Here is a 17,207-nt window from a genome sequence, read left to right as displayed (position 1 = left end):
TGCAGTGGTCTTTAAACTGTGGCTCACCAGATGTTGTAAAACTACAACTCCCAGCATGCATGAACAGCAAACAGCTATCTCAGCATGCTGGGAGTTATAGTTGCGTGCCTCAAGCTGTTGCATAACTACAACTCCCAGCATGCCCTTTGGCTATCAGTGCATGCTGTGAGTTGTAGTTTTGCCACAGCTGGAGGCACACTGGTGAGGAAACAGAGTTAGGTAACAGAACCTAACTCAGTGTTTCCCCACCAGTGGGCCTCCAGCTGTTGCAAAACTACAACTCCCAGCATGCACTGACAGACCGTGCATGCTGGGAGTGGTAGTTTTGTAACAGCTGGAGGCACCCTGGTGTGGAAGGACTGAGTTTGTCTGTTACCTAGCAGAGTGTTTCCTCACCAGTGTGCCTCCAGCTGTGGCAAAACTACAACTCCCAGCATGCACGGTCTGTCAGTCGATGCTGAGAGTTGAAGTTTTGCAACAGCTGGAGGTTTGCCCCCCACCTCCTCCCCCCCAGGTGGAGACATCCTGTTTGGGAAACACTGCTGTAGGGTATTTGTGGTGTTAGAGTCAATTGTAATGCTTGCATCCAGGTCCGCCCTATGCAAATCCCAAATTTAGCCCTCAAATGCTTTCTCACTTCGGAGCCCTGTCATATTTCAAGGAAACAGTTTAGGTTCATTTCTGTACTCGGGAGAAATTGGGTTACAAATTTGGGGGGGGCTTTTTCTCCTTTTACCCCTTAAGAAAAGGAAAAGTTGGGGGCTACACCAGCCTGTTAGTGAAAAAAAATTACACTAACATGCTGGTGTTGCCCCATACTTTTTATTTTCACAAGCGGTAAAAGGAAGAAAAGACCCCCAAAATTTGTAAGGCAATTTCTCCTAAGTACGGAAATACCCCATATGTGGGCGCAAAATGCTCTGCGAGTGCACAGCAGGGCTCAGGAGTGAGAGAGCACTATGTACATTTGAGGCCTAAATTGTTGATTTGCACAGAGGTGGCTGATAGTTGCAAAAAAAACACCCACATAAGACCCCATTTTGGAAACTTCACCTCTCAGGGAACGTAATAAGGGGTATAATGAGCCTTAACACCCCACAGGTGTTTGACCAATTTTCATTAAAGTTGGACATGAAAATAAAAAAATTAGATTTTTTTCACTAAAATGGTGGTGTTACCCCAATTTTTTTATGTTCACAAGAGGTAATAGGAGAAAAAGCCCCCCAAAATTTGTAACCCCATTTCTTCTGAGTATATAAATACTCCATATGTGGGTGTAAAGTTCTCTGCTGGCGTACTACAATGCTCAAAAGAGAAGGAGCGCCATTGGTCTTTTAGAGAGGGAATATGTCTGGAATTGAAGGCTATGTGAGTTTACAAAGCCCCCATGGTGCCAGAACAGTGGACCCCCCCACATGTGACCCCATTTTGTAAACTACACCCCTCACGTAATGTAATAAGGGGTACAGTGAGCATTTATGCCCCACAGGTGTCTGACAGATTTTTGGAACAGTGGTCCATGAAAATGAAAAATGTAATTTTCCAAAGATCTATCAAACGCCAGTGGGGTGTAAATGCTCACTGTACCCTTTGTTACATTCTGTGAGGGGTGTAGTTTGCAAAATGGGGTCACATGTGGAGGGGGTCTACAGTTCTGGCACCACGGGGGGCTTTGTAAATGCACATGGCCCCCGACTTCTATTCCAACCAAATGCTCTCTCCCAAAGACCAATGGCGCTCCTCCTGTTCTGAGACCTGTAGTGCGCCAACAGAGCACTTTACGTCCACATATGGGGTATTTCCTTACTCATGAGAAATTGGGCTTCAAATTTTGAGGTCTATTTTCTCCAATCACCCCCTGTGAAAATGAAAACATTTTCACGTCCAACTTCAAAGCAAACCTGTCAAACACCTGTGAGGTGTTAAGGCTCACTATACCCCTTGTTACGTTCCTGGAGGGGTTTAGTTTCCCAAAGAGTGTGCCATGTGTTTTTTTTTTTTGCTGTTCTGGCACCATGGGGGCTTCCTAAATGCAACATGCCGCCCAAAAACCATTTCAGCTAAATTCGCCCTCCCACAGTTGCTCTTTCCCCTTTGATCCATGTTGAGAGCCCGCAGAGCCCTTTGCGTTTACATATGAGGTACTTCCTTACTCGAGGGAAATTAGACTACAAATTTTGAGGGACTTTTTCTCCTTATACCCCTTGTAAAAATGAAAAAAATTGGGCTACATGAACATGTTAGTGTAAAAAATGGAGATCTTAATTTTTCTGCTCCCTTTTGCTGCTGTTCCTGTGAAACACCTGAAGGGTTAACAAACTTTCTGAATGTCATTTTGAATACTTTTAGGGGTGAAGTTTCTATAAATGGGTCATTTGTGGGGTATTCCTCAAAGAAAGGCCCCTCAAATCCACTTCAAACTTAACTTCAAACTGAATTTTGAATTTTTCATGAAAAATTAGAAAATTGCTGCTATACTTTGAAGCCCTCTAATGTCTTCAAAAAGTAAAAACATGTCAACTTTATGATGTCAACATAAAGTTGACATATTGTATTTGTGGATCAATATATAATTTATTTGGAATGTCCATTTTCCTTACAAGCAGAGAGTTTCAAAGCTCAAAAAATGCAAAATTTTTGAAATTTTCATGAAATTTTGAGATTTTTCACTAAGAAAGGATGCAAGTAACAACGGAAATTTACCACTATGTTAAAGTGAAATATGTCATGAAAAAACAATCTCAGAATCAGAATGAAAGGTAAAAGCATCTTAGAGTTATTAATGCATAAAGTGACAGTGGTCAGATGTGCAAAAAAGGGCTGTGTCCTTAAGGGGTTAATGCAAATGTCAACATTGATATTTAAATGAAAAGAGGTTATGAAACCCTCAGGTGTACTGCTGATGCCTGCTGCTGTGTCTTTCAGGAATTACTTGGCTTACCGATGCTTCTGAGCTTGGGCCTTAATTTTTTGGATGGTAGCACTACCTAACATTCATCTTCAACAGAGATTTCAACGTTCACCTTTTAATTTTAGGGGTTGTGAACCCCTCTTGTCTACTCATGCTGCTTCCTACACCACTCTGTCAGCCCGTTGATCCTGTGACAGTGTGCGATTCCGCCTCCACATCCTCCACTGTGTCCTAAGCCTCCACTGCCCGGACAAGTTTCAGTGGCCCTTCAGCATACCATGTGTGCACGGAACTGCAGTGTCATGTTGTTCTTCACATAGTTTGCCCTGGCGAAAAGTCTTGTAAACAATGGCCTGTCAGGACAATGGAGACTTTGTGCCTACATCTCACAACCACATGAGCCCTGTGGGGGCTTGTTAGATTTGGTCCTTTATACCCACATGCCGGGGTCCGGGACACTCAAACTTTGATTTAAATTTCAAAAAAAAAAATCTGACATTTCAATTGTCTCCTCATGCTTCAGCCAACTCCAGGCTGTGTCATTGAGGCAATATATTGTTTACTGATGCCACTGCTGGGCCTGGGTCTGGGAATTTCAATTTTATAAAAGGTAGCACCAGCTATCCAAAATCTTCATTTAAAATTTCTAAAATTCTTGTGTTTTTTCTTAGGGATTGTGAAGCCCTGGTGTGAACTCATGCATCAGCCAACTCCAGGCTGTGTCATTCAGGCAATATATGGTTTACTCATGCCGCTGCTGGGCCTGGGTCTGGGAATAAAAATTTTATGATAGGTAGTACCCGCTATCCAAAATCCTCTTCTAAAATTTCAATAATTGTTGTGTTTTTTTTAGGGATTGTGATGCCCTGGTGTGTACTCATGGATCAGCCAACTAGAGGCTGTGTCATTCAGGCAATATATGGTTTACTGATGCCGCTGCTGGCCCTTGGTCTGGGAATTAAAATTTTGTTATAGGTAGCCCCAGCTATCCAAAATCTTCTTCTAAAATTTCAAAAATTTTTGTGTTTTTTTTAGGGATTGTGATGCCCTGGTGTGTACTCCTGCCTCAGCCAATTCCATGCTGTGTCATTCAGGCAATATATGGTTTACAGATGCCGCTGCTGGGCCTGGGTCTGGGAATTAAAATGTTATTATAGGTAGCACCAGCTATCCAAACTCTTCATTTTATCTTTCAAAAATTCTTGTGTTTTTTCTTGGGGATTGTGAAGCCCTGTTGTGTACTCATGCTTAAGCCAACTCCATGCTGCTGTGTCATGGTTTACTGATGCTGCTGCGGGGCCTGGGTCTGGGAATTAAAATTTGATGATAGGTAGCATCAGCTATCTAAAATCTTAATTTTAAATTAAAAAAATTCTTGTGTTTTTCCTTAGGGATTGTGAAGCCCGGGTGTGTACTCATGCTTCAGCCAACTCCAGGCTGTGTCATTCAGGCAATATATGGTTTACTGGTGCCCCTGCTGTGCCTGGGTCTGGGAATAAAAAATTTGTTATGGTAGGTAGCACAAGCTATCCAAAATCTTCGGTTTAAATTTCTAAATTCATCTTTTAATCATAGGGATTGTGAAGGCCTAGTGCCTACTCATGCTGCTGGCAATTTCTGGCTGTGCCTTTCAGCCACTATATGGTGTCCTCATGCTTCAGCCTCATCCACGCTGTGTTATTCAGCCACTATGTGGTGTCCTCATGCTGCCAACAACTCCATGCTGTGTCATTCAGCCACTATATGGTGTCCTCATCCTTCAGCCTCATCCAAGCTGTGCCATTCAGCCACTATATGGTCTCATGCTGCCAACACCTTAACCCTGTGTCATTCAGCCACATTATGGTGTCCTCATGCTGCCAACAACTCCATGCTGTGTCATTCAGCCACTATATGGTCTCCTCATGTTGCCAAGACCTAAAAGTTGTGTCATTCAGCCACTACATCGTGTCCTCATGCTTCAGCCTCATCCAAGCTGTGTCATTCAGCCACTATATGGTGTCCTCATGCTTCAGCCTAATCCACTCTGTATCATTCAGCCACTATATGGTGTCCTCATGCTGCCAACACCTCCACGCTGTGTCATTCAGCCACTATATGGTTTCCTCATGCTGCCAACACCTCCATGCTGTGTCATTCAGCCACTATATGGTGTCCTCATGCTGCCAACACTTTCACGCTGTGTCATTCAGCCACTATATGGTCTCCTCATGTTGCCAAGACCTCCAGGCTTTGTCATTCAGCCACTATATCGTGTCCTCATGCTTCAGCCTCATCCAAGCTGTGTCATTCAGCCACTATATGGTCTCCTCATGCTGCCAACACCTTCACGCTGTGTCATTCAGCCACTATATGGTCTCCTCATGTTGCCAAGACCTCCAGGCTGTGTCCTTAAGCCACTATATCGTGTCCTCATGCTTCAGCCTCATCCAAGCTGTGTCATTCAGCCACTATATGGTGTCCTCATGCTTCAGCCTCATCCAAGCTGTGTCATTTAGCCACTATATGGTCTCCTTATGCTGCCAACACCTTCACACTGTGTCATTCCGCCACATTATGGTCTCCTCATGCTGCCAACACCTCCATGCTGTATCATTCAGCCACTATATGGTCTCCTCATGATGCCAAGACCTCCAGGCTGTGTCATTCAGCCACTATATCGTGTCCCCAAGCTTCAGCCACATCCAAGCTGTGTCATTCAGCCACTATATGGTGTCCTCATGCTTCAGCCTCATCCAAGGTGTGTCATTCAGCCACTCTATGGTCTCCTCATGCTGCCAACACCTTCCCGCTGTGTCATTCCGCCACATTATGGTCTCCTCATGCTGTCAACACCTCCATGCTGTATCATTCAGCCACTATATGGTCTCCTCATGCTGCCAACACCTTCACGCTGTGTCATTCCGCCACATTATGGTCTCCTCATGCCTCCAACACCTCCATGCTGTATCATTCAGCCACTATATGGTCTCCTCATGCTGCCAACACCTCCACATTGTGCCATTTAGCCACTATATGGTCTCCTCATGCTGCCAACACCTCCACGCTGTGTCATTCAGCCACTATATGGTCTCCTCACACTGATGCCACCTCCAGGCTCTGTCATGTGATTCTAAAAGCGATGCCGGTAATCTGCATGTTATTCTGAATAACAGTATTATTTCACTACCCCAGCACACTCCATATGCGTGTTAGAAGCAAAGTTCGATACCCCTATTGAGGCTGTCTGTAGGCCAGAAATAGCCTTTTTTAATATAGATTCGCCACGGAAAAATTTGGATTGAAACAAACTTTTTCGGAAAATTCGGCAAATCAGCCAAATCAAATTTTTTAAAAGTTCGCTCATCTCTAGTTATAACCGTAATTGACCTGTGACAGGTCTAAACCAAAACCAATTAATGTAACCAATAATCGTAGCCATCTGACACAACAAGTATACATTAATAATATTGTCACCCTGCTGAAGCTGTAGCAGGCTGTAATTGTAATTTTACTGTACTCATGACAGGTCAACCGAAACCTAGCAACATGCTCCATAATATTACCATGTAATTCAATGAATACATATATAACCACGCTACGTAACAAACACCAAGTGCAACCTACAAACATGACAGACATTAAGAGTCTGACACGTAATAACCAAAATTACATGAAAGGTATACTCAAGATGCAAGAAATTAACACCTGAAACATACACTGATACTAAAAAGTGATAAACCAAAAGCTAAACATAAGGAATATAATGATATGTCTACATACCTGAAATCTCACCGATACTACAGATCTGTAGGCATTTCAATCCCATATAACCCAACCATACAGCTTTAGGAATTGAGAAACACAGGAGGAGCATGTGAGCAGACGTAACGTTACATGCCGCTCAGCCCTCAGCTGAACACACCATAGCATCTGCTGCCATATGCTGCTGTAGCAGCCAAGAGCCGGAAACAAGCTGGGGGAAGGATATGGCTGTGCGGTAATCAGCGCAGCTACAAGCAACACTGTTGCGCTCACTGCTAGGAGGGATCATGCTGCTTTAGCAACCGAGAGTAAGGAATGATGTCAAGAGATAGCCGCCCTTGCTGCTACCTCTGATGCAGGAGGGTACAAGAGGAGTGTTTGTAAAGGTGGCTGGTGGATGTCACAGAGGATCGAGCCAGGCGCAGGCATAGAACATGGGATAAGGACTGGTCATTGGAAAGAGAAGGTGTAGGAAAGCAGAGGTGGACTGGTAACTGAAAGAGGAGAGTTTGCTATTGAAGAGTTAAGGCTGTGGGGACGTGGAGAGAGGGACAGCGGTGAATAAAAGGGAACTGGAATCAATGCTTGAGTAAATTGACTTTCTGTGGCCTGTTATGGCTATTCTTTTGGATACCAGAAGTAGTGCTATCAAAAAGCAGTATATATTCATTGGGGACCTAACTTCTTCTTCTGGGGACTCATAATTGTTTGCAAATACAAATTTTGACCCCTTCTCCAAAGGCTTACATTGATAATTGTGAACTATTCCTAACAACTTTAAATAATAGGGAGTGTGAAGAATGGCTGAGAACCATGACTTTAAGCTATCTGCTGTTGGTTTATACAAATAAGTGTGGACTATTTCTAGAGACACTGCTTTTTGTACTAATTACAACTCCCCCTCTAACGGTTTATATTATTAACTGTGAATTATCCTTTTGGTTTGGCCTATTGTAGGTGGCAGAACAGTGGGGAATTGTGAACTTATTTCATTGTTGGGTGATCTATATTAATAAATGTGAACTATTCCCTGCAGTTCTGCACTGCCAATATTAATCTTAACCCCTCCCTTAATGGTTCAATTGTTTATACTAACAGCTGTTATTGTGGTGTCCTGGTACAGGAGCTTGTTCTGTCCTTGTCTAAAGTACCCTCAGCTAGAGTCCCTCCATTCCACATGGCTCTCCTGCAGGGCGTGCCCCTTGGTCACCTCATATAAATTTATTTTTGTATAGTGTACAAATGTATAGGACCTACCCTGGTCACGTGGTATATGATAATGGTTGTATAGATATTTAGGATCTTGCGGGGTCATGTGATGATGTCATGTGATGTACCCAGAGTTCTCTGGGTTCAGGACTTACAGGCTTTGCAACCAATGGGATTAGTCCAGCCCCCTTGATATATAAGGGTCTGTAGTCTGTAAATTCTCTCTCTTAGTTCCTGCTCTTAGTTCCGAACTATCAAGCAAGCACAATCAGCATATCTTCTTTCATCTCAACTAGGCCAAAACCTAAAGAACCAGCACCACTAAAACCGTGAGTTATAAAGCTCAACCTACAAATCCTGTGTGACTACTATCCCTACTCAAAACTTATAATTAGTAGCACAGTTGCCTGCTTAAAGCTAAAAGATACTAATCCCAGCAAAGCCTGTGAGGAACCTGCATCTCGGTTACCTCGAGAGACACTGTATACTGTATACTGTAGACTGTTTGCATAAAAGTTCAAGTTACATTTTCCAGTTCTCTGGAATCTGCTGTGGACATTCTGTTTATTATCCCTGCCATTTGTGGGCCGGTTGGCGGCAGGACCTCTAATACTAAGCAAAGCGCACCCTGGCGTTATGACAAGTAAGGGTTAACACCACCATCACTTGATCAAGTATATTGCAACAATTTGATTGACAGACACAACGGCAGTGTTTGAAGAGATTTACACCCTTATAGGATCTATAAATCAAATTGGATTTATTTACAGGATATATTTTGGACTAGTATATATTTCCATTGGACTTACTAATATTATATTTCTTTTAAAAAAATCTGGACTTTGTTTTGCAGGATATTTCTACTAAAAAATCTTTTATAGGTTATTTTTTGCTATATACTTTTTTGCTACATTACCCTTTGTTACAGGACAATTTTTATTACAGCGTATATCATAATTTTTTCTGCTGCAGGATCACCACAGGATTATTTCATATACATTTTAATTAATATGACTATAGAGGTGAACCGCATTATTATCTGGTCTTAATTTTTACTGTTTATTTTATTTATTCTCTGAAGCGAGCCTACACACCGCAAGGGCCCTGCGGCAGGCAGACTTCTAGAGATATTTTTAGAACTGTGTAATAAATATTATATAATTTGAATACTAACTGGCTTTATAAGAATTAATTATCACCAGATATCCATTACACACTCATTTGTGAGTGGAAAACTGAGGACTGATCTTTTTACATTTAACACCACCAGACCCTGTAATATCATTGCAACACCCCGACACTACATTATCATTCCTTGAAATTTCGCTTGGTGTATACTACTCCCCAGCTTTTCTTCTATTGGTTTATACTAACAATTGTGAATTATCCTTTTCAATCTGGTTTGGTTTACTGTAGGCAGCGGAACGGTTGGGAATTGGGATTTTTATCCATCTTTTGGTGGTCTATAGTCATAAGTGTGAATTATTCCTTGTAATTCTTATCTGCTTACAGTAATTTCAACTCCTCCTTTAGTGGTGTGTGTATACTTACAAATAGTGAATTAGTCCTTGCAACTTAGTTTGGCTTATTGTAAGCAGCAGAAGTGGTTGTAAATGACAATTTCAATTCATCCTTTGGTGGTTTTATACTAACAAGTCTGAATAATCTTTTGCAATCTTGTCTTACGCTAAACTTAATTCCCTTCCTTAATTGTGTAAAAAGGACAACTTTGAATTACTTTTTGTTGTCCAACTTATTGAAAGAGGACATTAAATGGGTACTCCGCTCCCCAGTGTGTTACTCCGCTCCACAGCGTCCGGAACATTGAGTTCCTGAATGCTGTGTGCTGGCTTCTGTGATCACGCCCCGCCCCCTCGTAACGTCATGTGACGTCACGTCCCACCCCCTCAATGCAAGTCTATGGGAGGGGGCGTGATGACCGCCACGCCCCCTTCCCATAGACTTTCATTGATGGGGCAGGCCGTGAGGTCACGAGGGGGCGGGCCTGAACACGGAAGGCCGCACACAGCATCCAGGAACTCATTGTTCCGGTGAGAGGTGGAATTTTGCAGATGCTGGGGAGCAGAGTACCCCTTTAAGTGGAAGTAATTGTTTCAAACTCATAAGTGCATGTCCACAATGGGATGTAAAAATAATGATATTAAAGGGGTACTCTGGTGGTTAAGATTTTTGGCTATATTGCATCTTCTTTTAATGTTCATGTTTTTTGCAATTGACATGTATTATATGTTTGTGTAGCATTTTTTTTTTCTTACCTGTTTGTGGGCCAGGAAGTTCTGTAGTTCTGTGTTGGATCTCTTACTGTTGTCTACAATGTCGGCCATGTTAGCATTAGGCTGTGGACAATATGCCAGGGCTTTTTTTTTTGTTCTTTCAGAACTGCATGAGAGAAAGAAGCCACGCCCCCTCATCTCCCCCTCCCGGAGGATGCAGGTCTGCATGAGAGAAAGAAGCCAGAGCAGGGGGAGAGGACATACACAGCTCCTCATCGCCCCTCCCCCTGCTTTGTCTTCTGAGGATGCAGGTCTGCAATGAAAGAAGACAGAGAAGATAAGAGTGTTATCTGAAGGGCAGGATAACAAAGTGCACGGGCTGGGAATGTATAGACTGCAGGGAAATAAATCTCGGACTGGGGATGATTTCTATGTGTGAAGGGGGGGGGGACTTCTGAATGACACATGCTGGGGGTGTTGTAGTCCCTGTCGTGTGTGTGCGCTAGTGTTTACAAACCAGTGGGCCTTCAGCTGTTGCAAAACATCAACTCCAAGCATGCCTGGACAGACTTTGGGCATGCTGGGAGTTGTAGTTTTGCAACAGCTGGAGGCACACTGATTCGAAAACAGTGGCCTAGCCTATTCAGTATATTACAAACAAAGTGCATTGTTTCCCAACCAGGGTGTCTTCAGCTGTTTAAAAACTACAACTCCCAGCATGCTCGGACATCTTTTGGCTGTCTGGACATGCTAGTAGTAGTAGTTTTGCAACAGCTGGAGGCACCCTGGTTGGGAAACACTGGTGTATGCCCTATAGAGGTGTGGTGAACTATAACCCCCAGGAGACTACAGAGGCAGCATGCTGGTGTTATACCACAGACTCAAGACTCCTAAATGAAACATGCTGGGAGTTGTAATCCCTTTTGTGTGTGCATGCCAGTGCATCCCAACCAGGGCTGATTATATTAGTGTGCTGTGTATAAGGGGGCTGACCCGGAAAAATAGTAGGGTGGGTAAAGGGCGGAACAAACAAACAAAAAAAAAAAAGGAGCTGCCCCAAACCAGCAAGGCATGTGGCATGCTGGGATTTGTGGTTTTCAGCATAGAAAAAAAACAGGAAATAGAAGCAAAGATAGGAAAACAAAGTGGGGGATAAAAAGACAACAAAGAACGGAAATAGAGTAGCCTAAACAACAAGAATAGAAATGAAACAAAACAAATAGGGTAAGTCAAAAACGGAAAAACACATTGACCACTGGAGTACCCCTTTAAAGAAGGGAAGGAAAAGATAGGTAGGAGGTCAGGTACTGGATTGCCCACTCTTAGAACAAAGGAACAAAGGGAAATGTGAAAGGGGGTGCAGGAAGAGGGATGTATAGGTTCCTTTCTCCAGGAGCCAGAAGTAAGAGGCAGGAGTGGACAGAACAGGGGCGTACCTAGAGCATTTGGCACCCGGGGCGAACCCTTTGTTTGGCACCCCCCCCACAACCTTCCCCCCCCTTAATTACACCCCCTCCCTTCCCCACCCTTTATTTACCCCCCCCCCCCTTAATTACACCCCCTCCCAGGAGCGGATTGACAACACTCGGGCCCACGGACCAAAAAAAAAGCAAGGGCCCCTACTAGGCTCTGCAGTTCGTCAATCTTCTGCCATGCCCCTATTCCACCTAAATCCCACACACAATAAACTAAAATTTATATATATAAGAAACACTTTAACATAGGTAAATTTCCATGACTAATAAGACTGGTATACAAGGAGTAAATATATACCACCACACAATAACTGGATAATACCGCCATACTGTACTGAATAAAACCACTATACACAGACCAGTATCCTATAAAGGATCTGTAAAAGTGATTATATACAGGACCATATGGCACTAGATATCAGCTGTACACAGGATCTGTATACAATATAAGTGATTATATACAGGACCATATGGCGGTAGATATCAGCTATACACAGGATGCATCTACGCGATTACAGTTACATTTTGGGACTCACAATTACGTCTTTTCTGATCAGCGGCGTCCTCTTTCCTTTTCTTTTCTGTCTGGATAAGACCGCTATGTGGATCTCTTAACATCTGCAGGAAAAACATGTCAAACTCTGCATTTTTCCAGTGCCCTCCCCTCCTCTACACAATCTTTCCATCTATAGGCCCACAAACTGTAATAATGCCCTCATTGGTGTCCTGCACAGTAAACGGGCAGGTAGGTAGGTAGCCAGGTAAATAGGTAACTAGGTAGGTAGATCAGGAAGCCAGATATGTAGGTAGGTGACAAGTTAGGTAGGTAGGGGGCTAGCTAGGTAGGTAGGCAGCCATGTATGAAGGCCAGGTATGTACATAGTCAGGTAGCTGGGTATGTAGGTAAGTAGTTAGGCATCCAGGTATAAAGTTAGGTAGCCCCCCTTCCCTGTAGGTTTAGGCAGCAGAGTTAAACCCCCTTCCCAATAGGTATAGGAACAGAGTTAACCCCCCCCCTTTCTCCTTAGGCATAGGCAGCAGAGTCCCCCACCCCCTTTCCTCGTAGGTATAGGCAAAATTAAAAAAAAAACCTCCCCCCGTTTCCCATAGGAATAGGCAGAGTTAAACCCCTTTTTTCCCATAGGTATAGGCAGATTTCCCCCCCCCCCTCTTCCCCATTGGTATAGGCAGAGTTACCTTCCCCTCCCCTCTTTCCCATAGGTATAGGCAGGTACACCCCCCTCTTTCCCATAGGTATAAGTAGACCTACACCCCCCCTCTTTCCCATAGGTATATGCAGTTACACCCCCCCTCATTCCTATAGGTATATACAGTTACACCCCCCCTCTTTTCCCATAGGTATATGCAGTTACACCCCCCCTCTTTCCCATAGGTATATGCAGTTACACCCCCCCTCATTCCTATAGGTATATACAGTTACACCCCCCCTCTTTTCCCATAGGTATATGCAGTTACACCCCCCCTCTTTCCCATAGGTATATGCAGTTACACCCCCCCATTTCCCATAGGTATACGCAGTTACACCCATCCCTTTCCCATAGGTATATGCAGTTACACGCCCCCTCTTTCCCATAGGTATATGCAGTTACACCCCCCTCTTTCCCATAGGTATATGCAGTTACATCCCCCCCTCTTTGCCATAGGAATATGCAGTTACACTCCCCCCGTTCCCATAGGCATATGCAGTTACACCCCCCTTTCCCATAGGTATATGCAGTTATACCCCCCTCTTTCCCATAGGTATAAGCAGTTACACCCCCCTTTCCCATAGGTATATGCAGTTACACCCCCCCCTTTCCCACAGGTGTATATGCAGCTACACCCCCCTCTTTCCCACATGTATATGCAGCTACACCCCCCTCTTCCCCATAGGTATATGTAGAGTAACCCCTCCCCTTCCCCATAGGTATATGTAGAGTAACCCCTCCCCTTCCTCATAGGTATATGTAGAGTAACCCCTCCCCCATAGGTATATGTAGAGTAACCCCCCCTCCCCATAGGTATATGTAGAGTAACCCCCCCCCTCCCCATAGGTATATGTAGAGTAACCCCTCCCATACCCCATAGGTATATGTAGAGCAACCCCCCCTCCCCTTCCCCATAGGTATATGTAGAGTAACCCCCCCTCCCCATCCCTTCCCCATAGGTATATGTAGAGTAACCCCCCTCCCCTTCCCTTCCCCATAGGTATATGTAGAGTAACCCCCCTCCCCTTCCTCATAGGTGTATGCAGAGTTGAGAAAAAAAATTAAAAAAGGATGCTCACCTGATATGCCACGCAGAGCGATCTCCTCAGCAGCAGGGCGCGCCTCTTCTCCACTCCACAGTACAGGCGCCGGATGAGTGACGTCATCGGCGCCTGTACTGCGTGCTGCGTGGGGGCGGAGGTCACGTCTCCTCTGTGTAAGCTGCAGATGCGACTCACACAGAGGGGACGCCTTCTCCTATATGTGCGTGTATCGCGCATACAGGAGAATGTAGCGCTGTCTGCTGGGGATCCTCAGTAGTGGTGGTGGCGGCAGCGGGTCAGTCCACCCTGGCACCCCCCTTGTGAGCGGCACCCGGGGCGGAACGCCCCCCCCCCCCCCCGCCCTTAGTACGCCATTGGGGCGGAAAATAAAAATCGAGAGCAAGAAGAAAAAAAAGAGAGTTAATATGTTTGAAGAAGAAAGAAAAAGGGAGAATTCACTAGATGAGGTGGAAGAGAAGGGCGACCAAGAAGAGAGTGGGGAAATAAAAAATAAAAAAATAAATAAAAAGGATCCCCAGAAATATTAGAGAGAATCTAAGAAGGGGAGGAAAAATGTAATGTATCCTTGGTGGAGGTGCAGGAGAGTCTAAGTGTAAAAACAGAGGTGTCCTTTATCAGAGAAAATATTAAAAAAATGAAGGAAAGAATTGGAGAGGTGGAAAGTAGTGGGGGAGTGATCCAGGAAAAAACAGAGATGACAGATGAGAAAATAAATAAACAAAAATGTGCAGCCAGATGGCATCAAAATTGAGATATTTGGAGGATAGGAGTGAACATTCAAACATAAGAATGTTAGGTTTTACTGAAAAATCGGAGGGTCCAGATTGCTTGAAGTTTATTCAAGAATGGCTGAAAGTAAATTTTGGAGAGGACACTAATTTAGACACAATGGTGTTAGAAAGAACACATAGGGTCCCAACAAGACTTCAGGCACCTGGTTCCAACCCCCACCCTATATCAGTGAAATTTTTGTCCTCGGCAGATAGGGATTATATATTGAGAGTGGCTAGAAGAGGAGAAGATGAGTATAATAGTAGCAAAATAGCGCTATTTCCTGACTACTCAAGGGATACCCAACAAGAAAGAATACATTTTTTTTAGATAAAAAGATTGAGAAGGTCAGAGATTAAATATTCATTAATGTTTCTGACAAGGTTAAAGGAGTACTATGGTGTTTTTGTTTTTAATTTATTATCCCCTGTGCCCAGGTTGCAAAACTATACAAATACTTTAACTCACCTGCCTACGCTCCCTCGTTGCTCCGATATTGGTGTACCGTTCTCTGGTCCTTGTCTTCTTCCACTTCCTGCGGGTCGTTGAGTCACGCTACTCTCAGCGTATCACCAGCTGCAGCAATGTCCCGTGGATGTCCGCCATTAACCCCTCAGATGCCGTGATCAATACAGATCATGGCATCTGCGGCAGTGCGGCTACATTTTAGGCTGATCTGATCGCCTGTGACACGGCCACCAGGAATAGAGGAATATGTCCATGAATGTAACATACCAAAATTGCCAGATGAGGTTGCAAAGGAGTTAGGGCTATAAATTACTGACGAGGAAGTAAGGAGAGTAATCAGAGAAGTCCCCAGATCAAAAGCAGCAGGCCCAGATGGATTTCCCTTCGAAACATATAATATATTTGGTAATGTACTGATCCCTAGATTAGTAGAACTTTTCAAAGAAATTTTTAGAAATGGTTGTATGCCCCAAACTATGGTGGAGGCGGTAATTATGCTTATTTTGAAACCAGGGAAGGAAGAGTCGGAACCAGGGTTATACAGACCAATATCATTACTAAATACAGATTATATAATTATGACAAAAGTGTTGGCCAATAGATTGGCAAAGATAATACCAAAAATGATAGTAGATGATCAGTGTGGGTTTAGAAAGGGCTATTCTACATCTGACAACATGAGAAGATTGTTTGTTAACCTCCAGGAGTGGGGCCACTCCATTCTGTCACTGACACGGTTAAAACGTTTGACAGGGTGGAGTGGCCCTGAAACCTGGAAGGTTTTGGAGGGATTTGGGGTTGGAGAAATTTTTTTTTTTAAAGATGGATGAAGATATCGCACTAGCAACCTAGGGCATTGGTTTTGGTTAATGATCTTGAAATCGAATATTTTACATTAACCAGCAAGACAGGGATGTCCTCTTCCCCGTCCCCAATCCCCCCACCAACATCTTTGCTCTGTATATAGAAAGATTAGAAGTATGCAGGACTTGCAGGGTTTTTTTTTTGGGGGGGGGGGAGATTACAAGACATCGCTGTTTGCAGATGACATCCTCTTATATTTGGCTAATGCAAAAGAAAGTTTAGATAAGATGATCAATGTGATGGAGGAGTTTGGGCAAATATCTGGGCTGCAAATAAATTGGGATAAGACTATATTGATGCCATTAGACGATACTGTTACTCAGTTATTAGGGTACTAGGGGATCAAGATTCCTTCAAGTACCTGTGGATCCAGATTGCAAGAAATGTTGGGAGATATGTACATTTCAATCTGAAATCTTTGTTGCAAAATATTAAATGTAAGATCTGGTGTGGGCTTCCTTTGAGTATGGCAGACAGAATAAGTCTGGTTAAGTTGATGATACTCCCCCAAGTGTTTATTCATGCAAACAGTCCGATATGGCTGGGCAAAAGAGTTTTTAAGAAAATTGAATCATTAATAAGACTTGATTTGGAGTAAGAGAAAACCTAGGATTAAGCTAGAGTACCGTATATACTCGAGTATAAGCAGAGTTTTTCAGCAAAATTTTTCATGCTGAAAATGTCCCCCTTGGCTTATACTCGAGTGAAGAAAAAAAATTGCAGGCATACTGGTGGGAGTGGCGAGGGGGTTGGGCAAGGCCATTCATCTCACCAAACTACATTGCAGGGACCGTCCGAATTCCAGTGGGGAGTGTGAGCCAGTCCGGGCCATCCATCTTGACTGGAAGGCCCTCTTCACCGCTCCGGGCCAGCCCCGGACTAGTAACGCTGCATTGACGCAGCCGCACAGAGACGTCCGTGCGCAGCAGACGTCCGTGACGTCAGGGGCATCTCTGCGCACGGATGTCCCTCTGCAGCGTCACAAGTACGGGGCAGGCCTGGAGCGGAGAAGAGGGCCTCCAAGTCAAGATGGACAGCCCGGACCGGCTCAACTCTCCCCTTGGAATTCAGACGGTCCCCGCAGCTTGGATGGGCGACAATGGATGGTTGCTAGGTAAGGACCAACAGAGCTACAACTGGGGAAGTGAGTAGAGAACAAGAGAGGGGGGTATGTATGATGATGAAAGTCTAGATGATGACAGGGGGGATGAGGGGGGTCTGGATGATGACAGGGGGGATAATGGGGGTCTGGATGATAA

The 17,207-nt window shown here is 44.1% G+C and overlaps 1 protein-coding gene across 2 annotated transcripts in view; it reads left to right on the top strand.

Annotated features, from left to right (window-relative positions):
* The window catches only part of LOC130282596 (pulmonary surfactant-associated protein A-like), a 493,810-nt gene that overhangs the window by 192,414 nt on the left and 284,189 nt on the right, over positions 1-17,207 (top strand). The gene's annotated exons all lie outside the window — the stretch shown is intronic.

This window comes from Hyla sarda, chromosome 7, assembly GCF_029499605.1.
Source record: "Hyla sarda isolate aHylSar1 chromosome 7, aHylSar1.hap1, whole genome shotgun sequence".
Lineage (NCBI taxonomy): Eukaryota > Metazoa > Chordata > Amphibia > Anura > Hylidae > Hyla > Hyla sarda.
Note: the sequence above shows the minus strand (reverse complement) of the source record. Positions and strands in the feature narration are given on the sequence as shown.